At 37.7% G+C, this 6057-nt stretch overlaps 1 pseudogene; it reads left to right on the forward strand.

Annotated features, from left to right (window-relative positions):
* The first annotated feature begins 1235 nt into the window (after positions 1-1235).
* LOC132268012 (small nucleolar RNA R71) lies at positions 1236-1334 on the forward strand (annotated as a pseudogene).
* The last annotated feature ends 4723 nt before the right edge of the window (positions 1335-6057 follow it).

The raw sequence follows: 6057 nt of genomic DNA on the forward strand, positions 1-6057 counted from the left end.
TTGTCATTTGAAATGGATCCTTTTAAGGCATCCGAAAATGGAGCTTCTGGTTCAAAACCTTTTCGGAAATTTTCTTTGAAGTCTCTTCAACACAAGAAGTTTTCAAATCATTTTGTAAATTTCTCTTTTCAAAATCACTTTTCAAATCACTTTTCAACACATTCTCATTTATATGGTCATGTACATGTAATGAAGGAGGAATATGATATGAAACGGGACGAGTGTCAACTAGTGGTTGCACCGGTTCACTCTCTTCATTGGATACACCCACTTGGTTGTCCATAACCTTTCCACTTCTCAAGGTAGTCACCGTATTGACATGCTCTATTGTGTGACCTTCTGATGAGGAATGAGTCTCCACAACACATTGTTGCTTTTGTGGGGCATTCAAAGGCATTTTTCCCTTCTCTCTTATATTTAAAGTGCTAGTTATTTGCCCTACTTGGGTTTCTAGCTTAGCAATGGATTGAGAGTGAGAATGAAGTAATTGTGTGTTTGCCTCTAAAGTGCCCAAAGCGGTCAAAACTTTCTCTTCAAAAGCGGGACTTCTAACATTTCTTTGGGAATATGATTGATTGGGAAAATGAGAATTTGAGAATTGGTTTCCTTGTGATTGGTATGATGATCTGAAACCTTGGGAACCTTGGCGTTGTAGTGGAGGTGAAATGTATTTCCCTTGAAAACCGCCTTGGGAAGGGTTTGAGCCCTCCCCTTGGTTTTTCCAAGAGAAATTCGGGTGATTCCTCCAACTAGGATTGTAATGATTGCCATAAGGATTGTTCCCTTGTTTAGTAAAATCAACATTTGTTTGTTCATGATGCTCACTTTGCACATATCCATGGGGACAATTGGAAGTAGAATGTAAAACACTTGAACAAGTCATACATATCTCATTAGATACATGATGAGAATGGTTAAGGAAGGAAGATACTTGATTCACTGAGTTTTGGTTGTTCAAAAATTAATCAAACCTTTGAGATAATGATTTCATTTCAGCGGCAATTTCATTGGAGTGGTCGACTTGATGTAAGTCAACACTCTTCCTACCACTAGAATTTCTATCATTCTTCGAAGATAAGGTACGATGCAAAGAATTTTCACTCATGCTCTCATAAAGACGCCACACGTCATCCTCATGCCTATTAATGTAAGAGCCACCCATGGAAGCATCAACCATGTCCTTGTAATTATCCAATAAGCTTTCAAAGAAATATTAAACTAATTGCCATTTGGGCATGTCATGATGTGGACACTACCTAAGCAATTAATTAAAGCGTTCCCATGCCTCATGAAATGTTTCTCCATCCCCATGTGAAAATTCTCGAATTGAGGTTCTCATAGCATTGGTCTTAGAATCCGAATAGTACTTTTTCAAGAATTCTTGTTGCATTTCCGCCCAAGAAGTTATTGAAAAAGGCCTAAGATTGTTAAACCAATATTTTGCCTTATCTTTAAGGGTGAATGGAAAATTTTTAAGCCTTAAGACCTCCTCCGGCATGTCCGTATATTTTATGGTGGAACATACTTCAAGAAACTCATCCAAATGCTTGTAAGATCTTCACTTGGAAGTCCACGATAATTAGGAAGCATTTGAATGGTTTGTGGCTTAATTTCATAGTGGTTTGCTCTAAATGGTGGCAATTGAATGCATGTGGGTGCATTATATTCATTAGGCACATAGTGATCTCTTAAAGCAAGGGGAGGATTAACAATTGGAGGTGCAACATTGGCACCTTAGTTGCCTTGAATGATGGGAGATGGTGGAGCATAGATTGGCCTTGGCATTCCCAATGGAACTTGGCCTTGTTGTTGTGGTGGATTGATCGGTTGGTCAATTAAACATCAACCTTCGCAATAGCACGAATCATTGTAAAATAGGGCTATTGGTCGGGTAAGTCGAACCACTGGGACTGCGCTAATCTATGGCAACCTAAGTGTCTAGAGTCATTTTAGAGTGATAAGGGGTGTTCATAGAGGGTTTGTTTTGTTTGTCACTAAATTACAAATTCAGAATGCATAAAACAATAAATTGAAGGAGATTAAAAGAGAAGATTTAGAGAAGGAAGTCTAGGGAAGTGAGTCCACTCCAAACCTCTACACAAGCTAATTATATGATTAATTTGGGGAATTAATGTAGAAATGACCTTGATATATAATAATACATGACTACTATAATATCTTCAAGAAATTCAATTAATTAAAGAGTAAGAACAACCTATCAAAGCTTCACATGGTTGAGTTACCTAAACTAAGATGCAACCCTAGACATGCTCACTAAGCTAGAGATTGTCAAACAATTAATCAATTGGTGGAAGCACATGATATCAAGTCACAAGATTAACTCATCAAAATAAATTCTTAAGCTATGGATTAACAAGCTACTCAAAACCATGCCATTAAAACCGTTCCATAATCTTAGTTCCATTGTCACTATGAAACTATAAGTCATACAACTATGAGATTAAATAATCTAAGACAAGAGTATGTAAATCAACATAGTCATTCAAACATTCAAAATCTTCATTACAATTTGTAACATGCTCTAGACCATGGAACTAGCCAAATATACATTTCATTCCCCAAAATAAATCAAAAACTAGACATGCTTACAAGGTAGAGCTTCATCACCTCCCTAGATGGAGGTTTAGTTACCCATTGATGCACTAGAGGAAGGAGGAATCAAAGCCTTGACCTCCATTTTCGAGCTCCCCTCTTCTAGCTCCAAGAACACACCTTTTTTGCTCTCTTCTCTCTCCTCTAATCTTGTAGAATATGGGATATTGATATGTGTGGCCTTCCTTGCCTTATCTACCACCAAAAGGTCACCAACCAACATCTCCAACCACTTCATTAAAGAGGAAAGCAAAGTGAAGAAACCAAGGTGCAAGTGGGCTGAAATGAGCCATTTCCGAAGGGCATTCTGCCCAAAATTCGAGCACTCTAAGCAAGGCCTCGAGCACTCGAATTTAGTGTAAAAATGCCCATGCTTCACTTGCTCTGCCCAGACATACTTTGGTTAAATAGCCATAACTTTGCACTCCGAACTCCGAATGATGAACCGTTTGAAGATTTAGAAAGCTAATTCAGAGCTCTAAATATTTCATGTTTTGGTGGAGATCCAATTCTCAAGGATGGTTGGTCGAAAATGAAGATCAAGGCAGAATTTCATTGCTGCCAGGCAGTTCTGCGCGCCTCTGGTAACAAGGCCATAACTCTCTGCTCCGAGCTCCGAATGACAAACCGTTTGAATATTTGGAAAGCTGATTCAGACCTCTAAATCTTTCATGTTATGAGGGAAGTCCAGTTCTCGAGTTTGGAAGGTAAAAATGGCAAGCAAATCCCAGGTTCTACTGCTGCCAGAATTCAGCATTGGCACATTTTGTTGCTCAAGATTCCACAAGGCCTTATTCTTGTTCCATTTTGGCCAATGAACCTGAAAATGCATAAAAACATAGAAATGAAGATAATCTACATAAATTAACATACAACGGACTTTACTAATGCAATTTAGGGCGCTTGAATATATAATATTCGGCGCTTATCATGGATGAATGAATGGCCTTGGCATGCCTAATGGTACTTGCATGTTATCATGATGCACATTATGGTGGAGGATACGTTGTTGGTCTATGTGACCAAGGTCCTCCACATGGTCCTCATTATGTCCTTCCATTGATTGAATGGATTGACTAGAACTACCTCTTCCCCTAGGGTTTCGAACAATGGATTCAAGATGAAAATTTAAAGGGACAAGAGTGGGTCTCAATGATCTACGACCACGCATGCACAATGCAACACAACAAGCAATGACAAAAATACTTCACCTTCATAACAAGTCAATAATCAACAAACTTCCTCCACATACAGTATTCTCATACTCCCATGCTTAAACAATATGCAAGAAAAGTAAATTGCCTCCACACGGGCTCACGATTTATCAAAGAATTGAAATACAAGCCTTCACACGGGCCGACGATTTAACTAAGGGTTTGAGTAAGAAAAAGCTCACAAAGGTCCTTTAGCACTTCAACTCCAAATTTTTAGCTTAGCTTAGCAATTTTTTTTAGATTTTTAGCATTTTTCCTTTGCTTGCTTAGCTCTTTTGCTTGGAATACTCCTTTGCTTACCTTCTTAACCCAATGCTCCTTGTCAATCAAGAACAAATACAACAAATAACAAAAATTGAAAACAAAGTAAAGACACAATCAAAAGAGTACTAATTCTTAATTGATTCCATAAATATGATATTGCCAATCAATCAATCCCCGGCAATGGTGCCAAAAACTTGGTGGTTGTCACACTCCGAACCCAAAGTTTATGCAATGTGGCCAAGTTTTACATTTAGAAATTGCCATTACTACCTTTCACTAAAAATATAGCTAGGGTGAGTAGGGATCGTCCCATGGGATTTGAGTGTCGCACTAGGTTGAGGAATCAAAATTAGGGTTAGTAGGTCGAGTGATCAAAATAGTGGTTGGTTGGTTAAATTAAACTAGGTGAAAATTAAACTAAGTAAACAATAATAAATAGAGAGAATATTAGAGAGAGAGATCTTGGGGTTTAGAGATCACCACTAAGCATAGCTTTTCTACACCTTTAATGAATGATTAATGAGGGGAAAAACATGTATTGCAACAAAGTGTGTGTGTGTGGTTGTTCTAACAAGCATGGATGACAAATTAAGCATATATTGTCTAAACAACAAGGTGGATAGCACAACATATCAAATTAAGCCATTAATTATTTATTTAAGCTCACAATCCAAGCACATCACAAGGTTAAAGATATATGTTACTTGCTTTTCATAAGTATGGAACATTAACAACAAGCATGGATTGTCCTCCCATTTAACAACTACACTACAACTAAGCTAATGGCATGAAATTAAGCTAATTAAACTAAGGGGGAGGTAGAATCCATCAAGAAATGAGTATGAAACATCAAATAAACCACAAGAACATGACATTAGGCACTATGTCTTGACAATCTCTAGATCTATAGCATCAACACACATAGACATGCATCAATAACACAAAAAATAGAGACAAACACATGCACATCTATTCTAGCATACATAGACATACGGATAGAATGAAATGATCAATTGGAAACATTAAACCACATAAATCATTGAAGAAACAAGATCTATATATATAAAAGTGTCAAGACATGAATCACAATACAAATCCCCTAAAAAATACATAAATCAAGAAGTAAAAAACATGCTTACGGCTAACTCTAGCCCTAAGAGGATGTCTAGCCACTCATGGATGATGTCTTCCAACCCTCAAGGGCAAGCTCCATGGAAGAAATCTGCTCCTTGGTTGATGAAGAGTCTCCAATGGTGTCTCTAGCCTCCTCCCCTTTTTTTCTTCTTCACTAAGTATGTATATCAAAGTATATCAAAAGGCTCCCTCAAAAAGTGGCTCATATTCCTTATATAGGTAGGTCGAAAATCATCCCAAATGAGCTAGGCTCGTACACCAATATTCCTCTAATGATTGGATATGAGACAACTTTTAATGAGCTGGAATTTGGATTTTTCTCGGGATTTGGGAGGTTCGATCGATTGAACTTGAGGTGAGATCGATCGAACATGGCTGAGATCTATCGAACTGAAGCTGGATCGATCCTCAATGGCGGTGCCTTTTTGGATAAAAACAAATCTGAGATATTTTGAAGATATTTTTGGGAAAAGGACAAAAGTGGTTGGTAGGGTGGTACAGCTGGATAGGATCAATCATTTGGATAAGGACAAGATGGTTCGATCGATCAGAGAATGAGGTTGGATCGATCGAACTTTAAGATTTTTGAATAAGAACAAAATGGCTCAGATCCATCTTGAAATGCTGAGATCGATGAAAGATGGATCGATCGAACTTTTCTTGAGATCGATCGAAGTAGCTGAAATTCTACCCTTTTGCTTCCTTTTGCTCTACTTTGCTCCTTTCTTTGATTCATCCGAGAATTGCTTCAATTATGCTCTTATTTGGCTGAGTTAGCTTATTTGGGGATAAGTACCTGAAAATAGAAATAACACAAAATCAATACAAAACG

Source organism: Cornus florida, unplaced genomic scaffold, assembly GCF_030987335.1.
Source record: "Cornus florida cultivar Cherokee Brave unplaced genomic scaffold, ASM3098733v1 CherokeeBrave_3.0.0_Hap2_Chr07, whole genome shotgun sequence".
NCBI lineage: Eukaryota > Viridiplantae > Streptophyta > Magnoliopsida > Cornales > Cornaceae > Cornus > Cornus florida.